The sequence below is a fragment of the Ursus americanus genome, chromosome 3 (genome assembly GCF_024610735.1).
Source record: "Ursus americanus isolate L20-20 chromosome 3, mUrsAme1.1.p, whole genome shotgun sequence".
Taxonomy (NCBI): domain Eukaryota; kingdom Metazoa; phylum Chordata; class Mammalia; order Carnivora; family Ursidae; genus Ursus; species Ursus americanus.
The window spans coordinates 49388490-49409763 of record NC_142129.1 but is presented as its reverse complement, the minus strand read 5'-3'; the positions used below and the strand labels follow the sequence as shown (position 1 = coordinate 49409763).

The 21274-nt window shown below is 41.5% G+C and overlaps 1 protein-coding gene across 2 annotated transcripts in view; it reads right to left on the bottom strand.

Moving 5' to 3' along the window:
- OSBPL3 (oxysterol binding protein like 3) overlaps positions 1-21274 on the bottom strand; it is a 257656-nt gene that overhangs the window by 183618 nt on the left and 52764 nt on the right. For both annotated transcript variants that reach the window (XM_087860961.1, XM_045793008.2), the window contains one exon: positions 11241-11351. The gene's annotated coding sequence lies outside the window, so the exon portion shown is untranslated. The remainder of the gene's footprint in view (positions 1-11240; positions 11352-21274) is intronic.

Genomic DNA, 21274 nt, shown 5'->3' with positions numbered 1-21274 from the left:
GATAGAGGTGGTTGTTGCACACCGCTGTGAGTATTCCGAATGCCACAGAATTGCTCACTTTAAAATGGTTAGTTTCGGGGCGCCTGGGTGGCACAGCGGTTAAGCGTCTGCCTTCGGCTCAGGGCGTGATCCTGGCGTTGTGGGGTCGAGCCCCACATCAGGCTCCTCTGCTATGAGCCTGCTTCTTCCTCTCCCGCTCCCCCTGCTTGTGTTCCCTCTCTCACTGGCTGTCTCTCTCTCTGTTCTCTGTCAAATAAATAAAATCTTTAAAATAAATAAATAAATAAATAAATAAATAAATAAATAAATAAATAAATAAATAGATAAATAGATAAATAAATAAATAAAATGGTTAGTTTTTTGTTATGTGAATTTCACCTCAATTATTTAATTTTCTAAGAGTCAGGGGAGATGGAAAAAGGAGTCAACGTTTTAAAAATGCTGCCTCGAGGGACGCCTGGGTGGCTCAATCGATTACACCTCTGTGTTGTTTTTTTTTTAAAGAGTTTATTCTTATATATATATATATACATTTCAGTTGTACACGGTTTGAAGGCCGAGTGGATTCCCTATCTCCACTGGTCCCTGCTTCCCCAGGCCATGCTGTGAACACCAAAGGCCATCAGCAACACATTTCCATTTACTGCAGCTGGATCTGCCCTCCCTGCTAATACAGCTGCAGTCAGCTTTTCCTTAGTGAAAACAAATGAGTCACACAAAAGCCAGGACCCTTCTGGAGTTGTCATTCCCAAAGTTGGATAGCAGAGAGCTGCCCCTCGATGCCTGGAGCGGCCAGGTTCTGGGCCGGGTGGGCTCTGCCACAGATGAGAGGAAATGGGGGAAGCATGGACCTCTCAGGAGCATATCTGACCCCAGATCATTTGGCTCCTGGATCTGTCCTGAGCACCCCGAGATCAATCCATTTGCTAAAGAAGTGCACTGAGAGAGTCCAGGGTGTGGCACCGAGTTCCAACTTCTGAAACACCTAGGCTGGATGAGAGACTCACTTCAAAGGAATCTCTGAGAACCACATATTAGAAATCAAAGCTTCAGCAAATATTTCCCTGAGGACAGTCAGCCTCAGCTTCCTGCATGCTCATTGCTCATTATTCATTTTTATTTCACTTTCTTAGAATGCTTTTTTGCGGCTGTCTAAAATGACATTCTTCTGAAGTTTTGTCCAGGGATGGCCTTCAAGCTTCAGAAAACACTAGTTATATTTCTACAGTACCTACCACTCCAGCATAAAAAAGCTTGGTCTAAGTCTTTGAAACAAAATTGAATTTTCCAAGTAAGTTATGACCTGAGGTTAAGTGCCAATTAATGGTTAAGGAGAGGGGGAAAAATTGTTTCTAATTAATATCAGCCAGTTGGCCCCTACTTCCAGCTCCCTCATGGTTTTCTTAGACTTGTTCTCCATAAAAGGTAAAAAGAGTCTCTCACTTGTTTGATTGCCTTTTCCTGCTTATAATCCAGAAAATTATTTTTTGTATAGCAGACTATATTCTATAGTTATCTCAGCTGGAGTGCTACCACTTAATAATGTAAAAGTCCCAGTGATGTCAAGCACATCTTTTCTTTCTGCTAACAGCTGTTCTTCTGTGTCAAGGACCCCCGAGACCACCGCCATGTTGGAAGATTTGTTAGGAGAATGCACAGGACTCTGCACACAGTCATACGGCTATGGTTTATTCCAGCTAAAGGATACAATGCAAAACTGGCAAAAAGAAAAGGTGTATGGGGTGAAGTCTGGAGGAAGCCAAGCACAAGCTTCTAAGAGTCCTTGCCCCATGGAGTCACACAGGATAAGACATGCTTAATTTCTCCAACAATAAGTGTTGCAACAACCCAATGAAGTGCTGCCAGCTAGGGAGGCTAAGTGTCCAGGGTTTTACCGGGGGCTGGTTCTATAGGCACCCTCTGCCTAGCATATGCTACCAGTCCAGACTCTCAGAAGGCAAGCAGGTGTTCACCATAAGCCACATTGTTTGCACAAACACTCAGGCACAGTGAGCCACTCAGCAGTTAAGAAATTGTGGGAACCTTACCTACATCTAAGTCCCCAGATGCCAGCCAACACTCAATCTTGTGAGCAGACTCTCATGGGATAGTAGTCTGAGGCCTGTCATTCACTCTTCTGCACATCTTCTCTACACTTGAAGTGTGGCTTGCCTACCCACAAATGTCTTTAAATTAATGAACTGTATTCTTTGCTTCTCAAGAGTGGGCTGAGCAGATGCATTTCCAAGGATCTCTTTCCTGCCCTGGCTATGCATTCATGGCAGGACCCACATGTCTGCTTTCAGGGAAATGAAGCAACATTTTGCTGGGAAATGTGCATAGTTGGACTGAGGAACCTAGGGTGGAAGCCCTTCTAGGGCTGTTCACGAATACCCAAGAGATGTTAGTGAGGGAAATCAGATAATTATGAGTCCATGTCTTCACTACCTCTTTTTTTTTTTTTTTTTAAGAGCTTTACTCTTGGGATGACTGGATGGCTCAGTCAGTTAAGCGTCTGCCTTCAGCTCAGGTCATAATCTCAGGGTGCTGGGATCGAGTCCTACATCAGGCTCCCTGCTCAGCCGGGAGCCTGCTTCTCCCTCTGCCTCTGCTCGTGCTCTCTCTAACAAATAAATTAAAATCTTTTTTAAAAAAGAAAGGGGGGAAAAAAAGCAGGGACAAGTGGGTGGCTCAGTCAGTTGGGTGTCTACCTTCGACTTGGGTCATGATTCCAGAGTCCTGGGATTGAGTCCTGCATCAGGCTCCTTGCTCAGTGGGGAGCCTGTTTCTCCCTTTGCCTGTTGCTCCCCCTGCTTGTGCTCTCTCTCTCTCTGACAAATAAATAATATCTTTAAAAAAAAAAAAAAGCAGCCTTACTTTTCAGTGACATATATAATCTTCACATCCATCTTGTCCTGTCTTCTTGTTTGCCATCAGTGTCATTAGTCATCATGAAATATAAATCCAAGTGGTCATGCATTTTTTTTTGTCTTTCTCTTTTTTAAAGATTTTATTTATTTATTTGACAGAGAGAGAGAGAAAAACACAAGCAGGGGGAGGGGCAGAGGAAGAGGAAGAAGCAGGCTCCCTGCTGAGCAGGGAGCCCAAAGTGGGGCTCAATCCCAGGATCCTGGGATCATGACCTGGGCTGAAGGCAAACACTTAACTGAGTGAGCCACCCAGGCACCCCTGGTCATGCATTTTTTTTTGTAAGATTTTATTTATTCACTTGAGAGAGAGAGAGACAGCCAGCGAGAGAGGGAACACAAGCAGGGGGAGTGGGAGAGGAAGAAGCAGGCTCCTAGCAGAGGAGCCTGATGCGGGGCTCGATCCCACAACGCCGGGATCACGCCCTGAGCCCAAGGCAGACGCTTAAAGACTGAGCCACCCAGGCGCCCCTGGTCATGCATTTTTAAGCACTTCCCCTTATTTGAATGATAAGCAAGTAAATAAGCCCATTGTTGCCTTTGTTAATGGAAGGAGAAATTACATTTTCAAACAATGTTCACAGTAAGAAATGAAGACCTCATAATGTCAGCAAACATGTAGAGACAGCCCACAGTGTCATGGCAGGGACTTAAGCCAAGTCGGTGTAGAAGGTGTTGCCCCTCGCCTGGGTGGCACAGCAGCTGGGCGTCTGCCTTCGGCTCAGGGCGTGATCCCGGCGTTGTGGGATGGAGCCCCACGTCAGGCTCCTCCGCTATGAGCCTGCTTCTTCCTCTCCCACTGCCCCTGCTTGTGTTCCCTCTCTTGCTGGCTGTCTCTATCTCTGTTAAATAAATAAAATCTTTAAAAAAAAAAAAAAAGAAAAAGAAGATGTTGCCCCTGGTTTAGGAAGAAGATGATCACTAGAGATCATATGGAGCCTTTCCTTCAAAGTAGTTGTGGGTTTGATTCATTTTCCCAAGTATGATGATGGATTTGTGTTGTTCAAGCTGTAGGATGGGAGTGGCAAGAATAGAATGTTCTTCACTCTGCAATGAAAAATCAGTATCTTGGCTTTGCAAGGTGCCTTCAATTCCCAAACGAGTGGACCATTGCTACAGATTGAATCATGTCCCTGAAAATTCATATGTTGAAGTCCTAAACCCCAGTATTGTGGCCTTATTTGGAGATAGGATCTTTACCAAGTTAAAATAAAGTCATTATGATGAGTCCTAATCCAATATGATCAGTGTCCTTATAAAAAAAGGGAAATTTGAACACAGATACACACACACGGAGAATGGCATGTGAAAATCAAGGCAGAGATTGGGGTGATGCGCCTCCAAGGAATGGCAGAGATTGCCAGTAAACTGCCAGAAGCTAGGAGAAAGATATGACACAGCTGCTCCTTCACAGTTCTCAGCAGGGACCAACCCTGCTGACAAATTGATCTCAGACTTTGGCCTGCAGAACCATGAGACAATAAATATCTGTTGTTTAAGCCACTGTGTTTGTGGTACTTTGTTACAGTAGCTCTAGCAAACTAATAGGACCAGGCATTCAATTCAACAAAGGTGTGCAGAGCCCTGAAAAGGCAGAGAAGGGGATTAGGTGCTGTTGGGGAGCTCACAGTCTGGCAGGAGAGGCAGACAGACACAGCACCCACTGGCTGGCATCCCTGTGAACTCCCAACTTGGTTATGTCTGGTTTTCAGAAGGATCCCTCTCTCACTGAAAAGGTAGTCTATAAATAGCTTATACCATAAGGTTTAACTAAAAAAAAAAAAAAAAAAACACTTAGTAAGGATAATCATCAAAATTGCTTGAGGTTCTAATCCATGAATAATATGAATGACCACAAATGCTTCCTGAGGCTTTCCACCCCGGTAACATCTCATTTCATCTCACAGAAACTCTGCAAGATACATCCCGATGCATCCTTGTTGCTTAGACTAGGAAACTGGAGTTCAGATGCGTTACCTCTTACTTACTCCGGATTCCACGTTTTGCACGTGGCAGTACCCAGAATGCCGCCAACAAACTTAACTCCTGACAGTGTTTCAACACAGGTGGTCTGTGGCCCCCACATCAGAATCACATCTGTCACTTGGTAAGACGAAGAGCTGGGGTCCCAGTCCCAAAATTACTGACTTAATTAATCTTGCTCCTGAGAAATCTTGTTTGTTAACACAAATTCTCCTGGTGATGCTGATTGACAGGCTCTATTAATACAGCCAATGAAGTCCGCTGCCTTTGAAGAGCCTCTCTGCACTTAGCCTGTTAGAATCAATGGAGTAGCTTTTAAAACTCCCAGCCTCCCCTCCTCACCTGAATCAGAGTCCCCACTAGTGGATCTAGGGAATCATTTCTAAATACACCGCAGGTGATTTGAATGGACAGCCTCCGTTGAGAACTGCCAGTGGGGCGTCCATGCTTTTAATTCAAAATGTTGGACTCTGTCTTAAAAAATAAAAGGCAAATCTAAACAACAGCCAAACAAACTTTTAATAGCTACAACTTTAAGCCATCCAAGGGTAGAAGGAGGATTCCGATGGAGGAAGGAGGATCGTGAAATCAGTGGGCACCAGAGCGGGAAGTGGACAGAAGTCAAAGAGGGAACTACTAATAGATTAAAAGGCCTAAGAGTGAAAGAGGGAAAAAAAATCAGGACAAGATGTTCTGACTTCACAATTATTCTTAAATTGACTTCTGGAAATGCTGTTCAATATCCAAAATGTACAGGACAGCCACTACAGCAGAGAATTATCTGGTCCAAAATTATGTGGTCAATAGTGCTGAGGTTGAGAAACCTTGGTTTAAACACTAGTTCTATCATGGCCTTGAGCTTAACCCCTCTGAACATCACTCAATCTTTCCCTATGAAAAATGGGGAGAATAAAACCTATGGCACAGTAGTAATACCTAAAACTTAAGAAAAGCCTACTATGGGCCAAGCACAGGAAGCCAAGATAAAGAAGTTGACGTTCAGAGAGGTTGGTGACCAGGTAAGTTGCATGGCTAGTGAGTGAATGAGCAGGATCAAACACTATCTTTCCATCAAGGTGCCTCCAAGCATCCAGCTTGGGCATAGGGCTCCCTCGACTATTCAGCTGTATCCCATAGCTTCTTCCCTGAGAACTGATCAGAATACCGTACGTCCATTGGCAAAAATTTGTTCATCTGGATAAAGCTGAGGTGTCAAAAAAAAAAAAAAAAGAAAAGAAAAGAAAGAAAAGAAAAGAAAGGAAAAGAAAAGAAAAGAAAAGAAAAGGAAGTTGTAGCCAGGAGCCAAGAATGCCCAAATATCTCCAGAGGGTTGTGATGCATTGCCATCAGTGGATAATAGTATTACTGGATGTAAACAGACAAACAATCTAACGTCACTTTTCCAGGAACAAAAATCCTGACTCTACCTTTTCAGAATCTTAGGGTGTTTAAAATTTCCAACACCATGCCCTTTACTGCTGCCAAACCAATAGCTAAAGTGCTTTAGCTGGAAGCTTCCTACCCAAATGGGTTTCTCTGACAGAAAATGATGGCTCCATAAACATAAGTACCAAAGGTCTTGTCTTTTTCTTTGGTGGATATATATTTCCACTGCTTTTCTGTCAGCAAACCTGCAACACTTATTTTTTATCCTGAAAAGGATTTTGTGAACATGTTACAAAATTCTAATTTATTTATTTTAAAGATTTTATTTGAGAGCGAGAGAGAAATTGAGAGAGAGAGAGAGCATAAGCAGCAGAAGCAGAGGGAGAAGCAGACTCCCCACTGAGCAAGGAACCCAATGTAGGACTCGATCCCAGAACCCCGGGATCATGACCTGAGCCGAAGGCAGCCCCTTAAGACTGACTGAGCCACCCAGGCGCCCCTCAAAATTCTAATTTAGATATCAGATACGGCTCTAATTCTGGACATATTACCCAATTTTCCTGGGTTTAGGAATCCAGATTTATAGAAAATAACATTCTCAGTTGTAAGTAATAATACCAGCCAATTATTACATGTATATGATATCCTATGTGCTTGACATGTACTGTTATTCCCATTTTACAGTTGAGGAAACAGACTTCGTTTCCTGGCAATGGCTTGCCTAGTCACAGAGATAGGAAATGACAAAGTGAGCATTTAAAACTGGGGCTCTCTGAATCTGAAGCCTGACATCATGCTCCTACCCCCCCCCCACCCTGCACAATGACAAGTGTGAGGCAAACACAGTGACCTACCATGACAGCTTCAAAGAAGAAAAGGAAATTCCGGAACTAGGGTTAGTCATATGATCTTTAGGATGGGATTTTGGCTACTTTGCAGGAAGCAAAGGGTGGTTAGTAAGAGAAGTAGGGAAGGGACTCCTGGGTGGCTCAATCGGTTAAGCATCTGACTTGATTTTGGCTCAGGTCATCATCTCAGGGTCGTGAGACTGAGCCCCGTGTAGGACTCCACACTCAGCGGGGAGTCTGCTTGAGATTTTCTCTCTCCCTCTCCTGCTGCCCCTCTCCCTGTGCACATGCTCTTTCTCTATCTCTCTCAAATAAATAAAATCTTAGAAAAAAAAATCATTTCCAATCCTTGTACCCATTTCTTGAAAACCCTTCAAGTTGCCCTAATTCACAGCACGTATTACACTTTTCAAGCTACTCTGGGATCTCCTATACGCTCCATTACAAAACTTTCTCAAGCCCCAGCCTCACTCCTCTGGTTGCTGGCAGGCCTCAGTCCTTTGCCACACTGGCCTCCTTGCAAGGTTGCTTCAGGACATGGCAGCTGGCTTTCCCCAGGGTAAGTGATCTAAGAGAGTGAGAGACAGTGTGTCCAAGACAGAAACCAAATCCTTTTTCTAACCTAATCTTGGAAGTGACATCTCATCACTTCTGTCCTATTCTGTTCATTAGGAGAGAATCAATAAGTCTAGCCACACTCGGGGACAAGAGATGACACAGGGACAGGAATGCTAGTAGGCAGGGATCATCAGGGGCCCTCAGAGACTGCCTGCCTTATTCTTTCAAGTTATCATACAGTATTCCAAAGTTTGGACAGACTATGATTTTTTAAAACTATCAGCCACGATTTCTCATTTATTTTCTTGAATTTTCTTTTCACTTCCTGCTTTTTGTTTGATTGGTTCTACTTTTTTCTCCAGTCTTTGGAACTTCTCCATTGTATTTGTGTTGACTGGTTGATATTTCTGTCAGGATCTATATCTTACTACCTACCCAACCCTGAGAGTAAGACAAGACTCTCAGAATGCTTCTACTCCCCACCTACGTCTTTATTTTCTTAATATTACTCTCTTGGTCTAGATCTGAGCTGTCCCATATGGTCACACTAGACACACGGAGCTATTGAGCACTTAAAATATGGCTGGTCTGAGCTGAGATGCACTTTTGGTATAAAATGCACGCTGGATTTCATGACTTGGTATGGAAAAAAAGTGAGATACATTGTTAGTAATTTTTATACCAATTATATTTTGATTATATTTCTGATTCTGGTGTGCAGTAAGGGTTGAGAACCACTACCAGTTTTAAAATACACAACAGTGGAAGAGGAAGAGGAAATGAGAAGTGCTTATCAATAGCAAACATACCTGCATTATCTGAAAATCAAAACAAACTAGTGAATACACGTTCACTCTTTTAAAACAGACCTTAAAAAAACACAGCACAATAGATCCATAGACATGTTGGTTGGTTAGAGCTTTGTGCTTAGGAAGAGAAAGTATGAGGAATCTGCAATGGCTTTTTAAAATGATTTAGTATTAAATTCCGAACCATAGCAAATACTAGCTAGCCTAAGCCTGGCGTCTATTGGCTTTAACTATGACTTTGATCACAAGATTTTAAAACCTAAAGAAAACAAATATTTTTTTATGGTGTCTCCTCCTCTCTGTCCTATCGATGGGTGCTGCTAGGAGACTGAGAACATTAGGGATGAAATGTTTTGTAGCCCAAAGACCAAGTGCTAATAAAGCCTAACTCTGATCCAGCTTTCAGAACATGCTTAGACAAACAGAAAAAAAAAAAAAAGACTCAAATTTCCAAGTAATTGCAACTATTTTGGAGGGAGGGAACAGTGGAAGAGAGGTTCTATAGTATCTCTAACCATCAAAGGGGATTTAATAAATAGTCACTTGTTTTTGTGCTAAAAGCTTGCCCAAACTAAGTGATACCCCTTAGAGATGACAAAAGGGTCTTAGATATTTTGCTGGAAACCAGCACTCAGTTCTACAATGAGCTAGAGACTCAACCACCTGCAGGACTGAGACAAATAATCAAACACAAATGACACACTGGTAATGAAATGCAGCGGGAGTTAATTAAACCTTGAATATTGATCACTGTGCTTTTCATGGTGGCCTTTCTACTTGACCATTTGTCCTTGAATTCCAATAGCTGCTTTCCAATTTACTGCAAATACGTGAGACCTGGTTTTGCAGTTTATTATCAAAAGCAAACACTGCAGCTATGTTAAAGCCTAGCGGGAGTGTATATGAACTAATTTCTTTTCTAATTTTTGGACTCAGAGAAGTGGATATTTGAGCATCCAGCTACCTCAGGGCCTATGCGTCATACCTCCCACATACTGTATGTCATCCTTGAGAATATCCTCAAACACCTTTCAAAGTGCTTTCAAAGAACAGCCCTGTGGGACAAGCAGGAAATCTTACTGACCCCAGTGTAGGAGGGATATGTCCGTCAGGAGGACTTCAGCAGCAAGTAATGGAAAACCCAGTTTACATAATGAGAAACATTTATTATCTCACATCATAATTGGAAATACAGACAAACTAGTTTTTCTACACAGGAGAAGTCAATTAAAATCACCACCTGACAGGATGGAATTTACATAACTATCAGTTATCTACAATTTACAAGAGTTGCAAATAGCTCAAAGACAATGAATAAGGCAAGAATCTGATAACTTGAAAAGGTAGGCTATAGACAATGCATATTTTCCATTGAAATACAAAAATACTTTCTACATCCTCAAAGAAGTTACAGTATTTGTTTAGCCACTTGGACACAAAAAAGAAAACATCCATATAGAAAACTTTTTTTTCCCCTCAAAAGTCTTGCAACTGCTGGGTCATTAAGTTCTTAAAAAAAACAAAACAAAACACACATACATAAAACTTGAGAACTAACCTTAAAAATAAAACTGCCAATTATTTTACCAGCAAAACTGGGTTTATTCAGAAATAACAAACACTTACAATCCAGGACAAGCAAGCAACAGCAAAACCATAGGCAAGTTCGGAGGATAAAGGAGAGGAACACTCTTCTAGAGAGGAAAGGGAGAAGCTGGGAGGGTGGTTACAAATAAAAAGCCCACTTGAGTAAACTGGAAGTTCAAAGTATGGTGGCTTTTTTTTTTTGACGTGTCTGGGTGACTCAGTTGGTTAAGTGGTGGACTCTTGATCTCAGGGTCCTGCATTCAAGCACTGCTTTGGGCTCCATGCTGGGCATGGAGCCCACTTTTAAAAAAAAGTATTGTGGGGTGGCTCAGTCAGTTAAGCATGTGCCATCAGCTCAGGTCATAATCTCAGAGTCCTGGGATGGAGTCCCACATCAGGCTCTCTGCTCAGTGGGGAGTTTGCTTCTCCCTCTCCCCCTCCACTTTCCACACTCTCCCTCTCTCTCAAATAAATAAATTAAAAAAATCAAAAAAAAAAAAAGTATTGTGGCTTTTCATTGGTTGAATTGTAACAGCCTCTCATTGGCTGGGCTGTTGCCAGGGAGGAGAAGAACCTTTCTTCCACCTGTTGGGGGTAGTAAAGTAATAGCTAAAGTACTAGGGACTTCAAGGTGTATCTCTTCCTGTCGGGTCTGCAATTGGCAAGGAGTGGTAGGGCCTGAGAGCTCCTGCTTCTGAACTTCCAATTCCATTTTAAACAAGGTTACCTTCTACTAATTCTCACAGAACCAAAGAGAGTTAGCATCAGTCACCAACACTAGAGGGAGTGTTGGCACACTGGACTCGGAATGACTCACAGAGAAGAACCTGTCCCAGGGTCAGAATTTGGGCAAGCATGAGGCAGGCACAGGAATGGTCTGAGCTTGAGAGAAGCTGTAGAAACTAGATGCCGAGGCCAAGTTCAGAGTCAAACTCCTGGTGAATCCTCTATTTTATGTCTTGGAGTCTTGAGCAAAGCAGTTGGTAGAAGCCAAAAGGGTCAGGAGGAGTCTAAGAGCATTCTGGACCCAATTTGTGGGTTCAAAGTCAAGGGAAGGGGACATTTACTGATCACCTACAGCATGACAAGCACTTTAAACATACATCCTATTTAATCCTCTAACAACACTGGAGAGAGTGTACCTGGTATATTCTGTTTCAGATCCACTCCTCACCATTCTCCACCTTCCTTTGTGCCAGACGTCATCGGCAGTTCTCCAGGTGTGGTCCTCTGATGAGCCGGATCAGCAGCACCTGGGAACATGTTAGAACCCTAAAATTCCATCCCCCACAATCGAATCCAAAGTTTGTTTTTCAACAAGCCCTGCAGGGGATTCTGATGCAGGCCCAAGTCCCAAAACCACCAGACTTCATCAACAGGCCCTCTTGCTCTCTGGGTTCAGGTTAGCATGTGAAGCAGTTGAGAGGGAGGAGGCGTCTGAGCACAGGTTACCAGTTCCCCCAGCTTCTCACCTGCTCTGTGACATCAATCTCCACAAAAGATGCCGCTCCTGTTGGGTTGGCCTCAACAAGATGTGCTTCGTCTGTGTCTGGGTAACTGACCCTGTCTCTCTTTTCCTTACATGTGGGGGTGAAAATGGCCCTCACTGTTTCTAGCCTTGAGCTAATGCACTACCCCAGTGCCTTCCTTACACCTCACCCACAGTCCCTTTATTAAATTTTGTAAAAATAGACCCTTTAATGATTTTACTAACTTCTTCTCAAATAATGTATTTAGAAGACAAAATATTGATGGGAAAAAGAAACAGCTCTTTACAAGTTAACTTACAGGTTTAAAGTATTATAATCTAGAATCTCAAAGGACTGTTTTGGACCAAAAAAACAAAACAAAACAAAAAGACTCTAAAGTTTATCCAGAAGAGTAAACAGACTAGTAGAGCCAAAATCATGAGTGAAAAAGATGAAAAACAATGGGAAAACATCCCTAGCGCCTGCCAGCAAAAGCCCACAAAAATTTTTAAAACTTAAATTTATATTACAGCATTAGAAGTGGCATACAAGTCAATGGATCAAGATAGCTAAAAAGCTAACTGGAGTATATAAACTAACTCAATTTATTATAAAGGAAGTCTTACAAATCAATTAGATAAAGAAGAATCATCCCATTAATAAAAGAGAAATTGACTTAGGTATTAAGAGGAAATAAATCAATTTAGAGTCTCATATCACAATATCATCCAAGTCAGTCCTACATGAATCAAAGAACTGGATATAAAAGAAAAACAAAACAAAATAAAAACAAAACACCACAAAAGTAGAGGAAAAATATTTTTCCTAACAGTTAGATAAGAAAAGATTTTTTAAACCCAAAGTAAATGGAAAATAATCACAAAAGAAAAAATGATTTGATTATATTAAAATCTATTAAAAATAATTACAAGGCTCACAAGTTATGAAAAATAGCCAGGACCAAAAATGCAAATTTTTTCTAGTATGTAAATATTTTGTAGAAATCAATAAGCAACAGTAATATATTTATAAAACAATAAGCAAATGATAAGATCTGACAGTTTAATTATAAAAGACCAAAGGAAACTTTTTTTTAAGATTTTATTTTTAAGTAATCTCCACACCCAACTTGGGGCTTGAACTCACAATCCCAAGATCAAGAGTCTCATGCTCCACCCACCGAGTCAGCCAGGTGCCCCTAAAGGAAATTTTTTTTAAAAGAAGAAAATTCAATCTCACTGAGCATCAAAGGATGCAAATTTAATAAGAGGAAAATATGTTCAGGACCTTGAAGTATACAAATTTTCTTTAAAAGAACACTACAAGCCTTAACTATAAATGGAGTCTATTAAAATGTATATCTTTTGCTCATGCAAAGGGAATGTAGACAACAATATTGTATTATAATCATTAATATGTCAAGAGACTAGATCATAATTATTCCAACCATTAAAAAGAAATGATAATTATGTGACATGATAGAGGTGCTAATTATTCCTACAATGGCAATCATATTACAATATACATAAATGTTGCAGATTAACATATTATACACCTTAAATTTATACAATGTTATATGTCAAATATATTTCAATTAAGAAAAGAAAAAAAATGACAAACAGAAAAAAAGAGAGCAAGCAAAAAACAGACTCTTAGCTCAAGAGAACAAACTGATAGTTACCAGAGGGGAGGCGAGTGGGGGGATGGGTGAAATAGGTGATCAGGATTAAGAGCACACGTGTCATGATGAGCCCCGAGTAATATACAAAACTGCTCAGTTACTGTATTGTACATCTGAAACTAGTATTATGCTATATGTTAGCTATACTGGAATTTTTTAAAAAATCAAAACTGTATACATGCAGTGCAGCCTAAATCACAGAAAGGGGTAATAATTTTTTTAACTTAGAAAAAAAGAAAGAAAAAATATATATCCTTTGTTCATCAAAATACCATTAAAGAGGAAGAAGGCAAACCAAAGAGTAGAAAATATTTGATACCTGACAAAGGATTATAATCTACAATATAAAAATAGTTCATATAATTCAGTGAGACAGACAACTTAACTACAAAATGGGCAAAATACTCGAATAGACTATTAACAAAAGAGGGCATCTCCAAATGGTCACTATGCACATGAAAAGTTGTTCCACCTCCTGACTCACCAAGAAATGCAAATTAAAGCCACAATGATGTATCACTACACAGCCCAGTCAAGCAGCGAAAATGAAAAAAGACTGATAATATCAAGTATTAACCAAAATTGGGAGAAGCTAGAACTCTTATACACACCTGGTAGAAGTCTAAATTGACACAACCATTCTGGAAATTGCTCTCTGCCAGTACATATTGAAGCCAAATATCGCCATTCCTTATGGCCAGGAGTTCTGCTTCCAGGGGCATGCCTCTCAAAAATGCATACATGCAGTCACCAAAAGAAATTTACAGAAAATGTTCTTAATACCAAACCAAAAACGACCAGATGTTCATTAGCAGCAGAATAGTGAAGTACATTGTGATATACTGTATTTATAAAATGGAGTCCTACGCCACAAGGACAAACCAAGTGGGACTAATCTACTGTCGTTAGAAGTCAGAATGGTAGTTATTCCTGAGACAGTAATCACAGGGTTGGGGGATGAGGGGGGTTCTGAAGATGGTGAGTACATTCTCTTTCTTGTTGTGGATGCTGATTACTCAGGTATGCTTGCCTTGTGATAATCAGACACTTTTCTGTATATATCTTTATGCTTCAGTAAAAGGTTTAAAAATAATAATCAAATAGCAGTTTTTATTATTTCTAAATTGATAATTCTCAATGTTGACAAGGGAACAGAAAATGAGTACTTTCATATACTGTTGGTAGAACTGTAAATTGATTCTACCTTTCTGGAAAACACATTAACAATATGCATAATTTTTTTAAAGTCTATGCTCTTTGACCCATTATTTCCCTCTACATGAATCTATCTTAAGGTGATAATCCATGCAAAAAGCTGACAAGGAAAAAGATTAATGACAGGATATGAAACTATGTCTAAAACTATGTCCATACAATACAATCCCAACTACTTTAAATACATTTGGAACATAAAGAAAAGACTGGAAGGAACGAAACCAAAATATGATTATTGTATGCTGAACATTTGTGTTGCCCCCCCCCACACACACACATTCACGTGTCACAGCCCAGTCCGCAATGTGATGGTGTTTGGAGGTGGGGCCTTTGGGAGGTACTTAGGTTTAGATGAGGTCATGAGGGTAGGGCTCTCACTAAGCAAGTAGCACCATTTTAAGAAGAGGAAGAGACATGAGAGCTCTCTCTCTCCATCACATGAGGATGCAGTAAGAAAGCAGCTATTGACAAGCCAAGAAGAAAGATCTCACCAGAACAGATCATGTTAGCACCCTGATCTTGAAACCTCCTGACCTCTAGAACTGTGAAAAATAAATGTTTGCTGTTTGAGCTACCCCTGTCTTTGGTATTTTGTTATGACAGCCCCAAGCAAACTAGAGCAATGATCAATAGTCAGATCTGACTTTATGAGATTGAGTAATTTTTTGTTATCTATTCTTTTCATTTTTTCCCAAAATTTCTATGATCTTAATGAATTACTCTTTTATTTCTTTTTTGGTAATATTTCTTGTTTTTTTAAGATTTTACTTATTTATTATTTTTGAGGGAGAGAGAGAGAGAGAGCTGGGGGGGGGCGAAGGAGAGGAAGAGGCAGAGAATCTCAAGCAGACTCCCTGCTGATGATGGAGTCGGGCTCATGACTCGATCCCATGATCCTGAGATCATGACCTGAGCCAAAACCAAGAGCCAGACGCTTAACTGACTAAGCCACCCAGATACCCCTAAATATTTCTTTAAGTAATCTCTATACCCCAGGTGGGGCTCAAACTCATGACCCTGAGATCAAGGGTCACATGCCCTTCCAAAGGAGCCAGCCAGGCACCCAGACTTTTTTATTTCTGTAAGGCATAATTACCCATTAATATATGAGCAGCTACATCCCCACTGCACAAGTCAAACAATAGAGAGATAAAATAAAAGGTCAAAAGTCTCCTTTAATATATTCTCTCTTCCCCCTTCCCCAAGTTTGGTTTCTCAAAGACACACACCAAGAAAATTTATATATGTATCTTTCCGTGTTTTTTCTTTTATATTTATAAACATGCACACATCTACAATGGAAAATATGCATATCAGAGTTTGCTTTTTAAATTATTGCTTACAAACAGCCTTAGGGGAGCTGGATATGCCCAGTATAGTATTTTGCTTGACCCACACAATGGTTTAAAATGTTGCATAGCTACACAAATAGTACTTTTCTACAACGCAAACAGCTTGGTGCCTGTTGTCACAGACCTAGCCCTTCACCCTTCTGATACCTGCCAGGCCTCCCTAGGTGTTTGTCTGTGTCACCCTGGTCTTTTTAACTTATTGCTCTGTAAAATTGTGAAGTGTTTAAAAAAAAAACACCAAATAATAAATATGTCTGCATGTCAACATATCTACCTCATTCTTTTCCACTTAGTATTCCATAGTACACATCATTTTTATAATCAAGATTTTGGAAAGCACATATTTTAAAGGAGTTTAGATGCAAATTTTCAATGTGATTCAAGTTTCCGGAATGTGTTCCTGTCTCACATAGTTCATTAGCTATGAAGCAGGAAGTCTTTTAGTCTCTGTTTAATTTTTCATCAAAGATGGTTTGTGAAAGGGTGCATCAGTGATCTGGAAGGCGTTTTCATATGGCATGCTACATCAACAAAGACTCCTGTTTGCACAGTGGAAAAGCAAAATTATTATTTAGAAACTCCCTTGAGGAAATTTGCTTTTTGCACAGAATGGATTATTTGTCTAAATGTCAAAGGACTCTATAATTTTTGTAAATATTCTTCATGCCCAGAAAGCAGCAGTTGGTTGGGGGTTTTTAGTGACTCAACCATTGCCTCTGCCACCCTAGATAGAGCTTAAATCTTTGATTACACTCAGTTCCATACATTTCGGTAGACTGTCTTATTCTATGTTTCAATCATTTCATACCTTCATTTAAATACTTAAGCCATGAGTCCCCCAAATATGGTAATTTCCTGGAGAAAAAGATTCTTTTATCTAATGCAGACAAAATAAATCCCAGGCGCCCACCTGGCTCTGTCTCAACAGGGAGTTGCAGACTGATTCCAGCAGTCAAGAGTAATTAGGAGTAATTCCAATCTTACTGGCATCTCTCAAATATCATTAAAGAGGATCCAAATCATAGCCTATGGTGACAGTTCTCCAAATGCTCTTTTCCTAGTCCTCTGCATTCCCTACCCTTCTCAAAAATCTGGCCAAACACCTTTCTTCCTGTAGTTTTAATTTCTCCTTTCGAACCCAGTGCCCATCCTTGCTTCTCTGTTCTTCCCAATGAATTGCCTCCAATACATAGTTTAGAGCCCTGGAGTAGGGGCAGAGGAGGAAGGGGACAATCCTATCAGACACCACCAAAATAAACCTAGCAGGAGGGCAGAAGGCAAGAGAGATGGGACAAAATCTAGATACTTCTGCCTAATATTTGTTTTTTGTACGTGTTGAATATACCTACCATGACTATATTTTTCAGATGAACGATTTATATGCACAATCTAGAACTGGGCAGCATATTGAAGCTGCGATTATCTTGGAAGATCAAGGGAGAGGTTTTTTGTGGTTTGTTGGTTTGTTTCTTAAAAAGAGGAAAGTCACATCTACTGAGTGCAAGATACTGTGGCACGGCCTTTCCCATGTTATTTTGTTTAGCTGGCGCAACCACCCTCAGAATATATTACTGTCCCGTTTTATATGTGAGGAAGGTGACGGACACCTTCAGTGTATCTGTCCATCTACCTCCGAAGGAGCCCTGCGTTCTCTAAGAGATGTCCTGTCAGTTTCCCTGTCCACAAAGGGAACTCTTCCCCAGCCAGCGCTGATTGGACCAGAGGTGTGAGCATATGACACAAGGCGGGCCAATCAGATTTTCTTTCGCAGAAATTTGGAATCCCGATTCAGAGACAGAACTGGAACTAGTAAAACAATTAACTCTCTCGAAGAGCAGGTCCTGGTGTCTGGAGAATCTCTGTTGGAGGATCGCCGTGGTAGGATGGGTGGTGCTAAGAATTCACAGTCAGCTCTAGAAGCTTGGAGAAAGTTCACGCTCCTGCTTACACAGGGTGAGAAGTGGAGAAGCCTGGTGGAAGTGAGGTGGAGGGGAGAATGGGAAACTCCGGAGCAAACTGGATGATGTGTTGGGACAAAAGAGAAGAACTCTTGATTAGCGTGCTGCCGGGAAGCTCTGGGATCATGGGGGGATTTGAAAAACATGCTTGGCAGGGTGCAGGGTATCGCCTGCTCGGTCCTTCCCTGGAACTCCTTAGTAAACGTGGTTGAGTCGCTCATGATTTCCAGAGAACAGGCTGTTTCCGGAGCGGTGCTGAGTCCAGTGTCAGGGGTGAGACAGGACCAGGGAGTGGACAGGGGGACAGCCAGCATTTGGGCTGAGTGCATAAGCTCCGGGGCTCTGGGAGGTCCATATGGAGAGGGAGCAGGTATAGCTGGGCAGCAGAGGGAGAGAGGAAATCTGGCTTGAAGAAAGAAATCAAGGTGAGCGACAGAATACAAGTCTTGTTTTGTGGGTGGAGGTGGTGTTTTATTATTCCCAGGCCTTGCTTCTAGTTCTTTCCTGCCCCTGCTTTCTGGGCAACATACTATGTACTTATAAATTCTCTTTTTTAGTTCAGCATAGCTCAAAGTTGGCTACTATTGTAACCAGAATTCTTTTTTTTTTTTAATTTTAAGATTTTATTTATTTATTTGACAGAGAGAGAGAAGGAAAGAGAGAACAAGCAGGGAGAGCTGCAGGCAGAGGAAGAGGGAGAAGCAGGCTCCCCCCACTGAGTGGGGAGCCCGACGCCGGGCTCAATTCCAGGACTCAGGATCATGACCTGAGCTGAAGGTGGACGCCCAACCAACTGAGCCACCCAGGCACCCCTGTAACCAGAATTCTTAATAATTACAAGGAATCTAGGGTTCCTAGAGATTAAATTAGTTGAGAAAAGTTCTAAGTCTACTTAGTGGTAGGAGGTGGGGTTCAGACCCCAATGTGCGCTCCCCCTCACACTCTGCTGAGTGACCCTGACTGCATTGTTATTCCACAAACACAACAAGCTCATGCCCTCCCCAGTGGGGTCTGTCTTCTCTGCCCAGAACAGGCAGAAAAGCCACTCCCTCATCTCATTCAGGTCTCACGTCAAATGTCTTTCAGAGATACCTACCCTAACAACCTCATCTAAAATAGTCTCTCCAACCTCTTTCTCTGCCTTATTATGATTTTTTTAGTAACACTGATTACTACCTGAATTTATGTTACATGGTTATTTATCTGCCCCCACCAGACTATAAGCTCCTCAAGGGCTGGGGTCACTCTCTTGTTCATTGACGTATTTTCAGGATGCTGACTACAAGAGTACTTGATATACAGAAGGCACCCAACAATATTTGTTTAATTAACCAGTTCATTAAACTCCAATCTGTTTTTGACTTCCATGCTATTTTCATGGTCTCAGTGGATGATGTAATTCTAGAACCACTCAGAAAAACCCTCCTGGATTAAGGAGGAAACCGCTGTCTGAAGGACATCTGTGACTCTTGGTTCATCGTCACGGAGGGAAGGGGAAGGTCTGCTGGCTGTCCGCAGGGATGGAAGGTGTGTAGGACACTGAGCCAGCATGATCTGGTCCAGCATTTATAAGAACTGAACCGCAAATTCGTTTCTAGTTGTTCTCTCCTAATTAGTTTTCTGATTGGGAAAACAAAGTTTCAATGACAGTAAAAATGCTCTTGTTCCCGTGGTACCAAACGTTAAATTACAAATGACATCTACTTTGCTCTTGGGAGAATATTATTTTCTGGGACTGTTCCATAAGGTTGTTTGCGTTTCTCATGCTCACCGCCCCTGAGCTCACCTGTCGGCCTGAGACAGGTTCTGGCTTGCTGAGGGTGCCCTGTTCTTACAGCTGTACAGGAGGAAAGCTGCTGGGGACTCACTTGGAAGCTGAGGGAGGGGGCAGAGGACATGGACCCTGCTCTCATCCAAGCCTCTCCAGGCTCTTTCACAGTTTGATAGTGAAACCACACCATCAAACAGGGAGTCACTTTGGTGATGCCTTTCAGATCCTGTCCCCCACCCCTTACACATATACCAATGTCAGTGGTGGCTCCTACCTTGTTACCGTAACACGTGTTGTTGAATCTATGGATTCATTTGCTCCTGTGTATTACTCTTAATGACCTTAATGTCTTCACATTCACAACACTTAATAGGTAAGAAACTCACCATGATTAAATGTCGGGTTTTAGTTCTTCAGCTAGTTAGTGGCAAGGCCAGAATTCAAACTCAGACCTCTAGACTCCAAGTTCAGGGCTCTCCCCCCTGCAACTACCTCTCTACCTTTACATTCAAAGAATGGTTTGCTATAAAAATTGTTTTTCATAACCCATTCATATTGCTAAGTAAGCAGAATCTTTAAGGGCCACAAATTCAGAGAAAGCTGAAGATAAATCAGCAGGCTATAAAAGACAGTTGATAGCTTTTATTTGGTAAATTACACACGAAGTCAGACATTTCCCCAAGTTTGGGTGATAGCTTTGTTTCTCCTGAGAGCTGAGGCTGATGGAATGAAAAGATGCAGGCTCAGCTTTCCAGCACCCACCTCTACTGCCTGGGAGGCACTGCTGGAGCCTTCTTTTTTTTTTTTTTTTTTTAATGATTTTTTATTATATTATGTTAGTCACCATACAGTACATCCCCGGTTTCCGATGTAAGGCTCGATGATTCATTAGTTGTGTATAACACCCAGTGCACCATGCAATACGTGCCCTCCTTACTACCCATCACCGGTCTATCCCATTCCCCCACCCCCCTCCCCTCTGAAGTCCTCAGTTTGTTTCTCATAGTCCATAGTCTCTCATGTTTCATTCCCCCTTCTGATTACCCCCCCTTTCTTTATTCCTTTCTTCCCCTACTGATCATCCTAGTTCTTATGTCTGCTGGAGCCTTCTTAACCAGCAGTGTGGAGTCAGGCACCAACTGGCTCAGCTCCACAAATAGCAAAGGGCACTTCGCTCCCTGACAGATTCCTACCAAAATCAAAAACCTGGTGTTGCAACGGCCAAGCAGATATTCCCTCTCCAGACTTCGCATAGAAAATGAAGTGGTGAATTCAGTTACTCTCTACCTAATTCTGGCAATTTTAAAGACGTTAATAATTAATTCTAATTTTCCCTCCCTTCCACCACAAACTCATGCCAGATAAAGGGGAGTTAATGTTTGCTTGAACAATCCAGATAATTGCTTATTCTTTCCACTTGCCTGAGCATGTTCTGAAAGCATAGATATCAATTACCACCAGGAAGTGGTGGTTTTCCCCCTTACCTCTTTGTTTTATCAATTTTTAAGAGTGTCATGTGACCAGAGGGATAGTCCTGTGCCCCGAGGCTGAGACATGTAAAGAGATGGGGTGACGGGAGAAGGGCCTGGCTGTATGCAGAGATCTACAGGGCTTACAGGAGAGAAAGACAGCAGGAAGAAATGTCTTTAAACACTGCTTTTAAAAATCCTAGTTCTTGACCCCGTAATTCTGCTTCTGAGAATTTGTCCTAATCCTTATCAGTGGAGGTC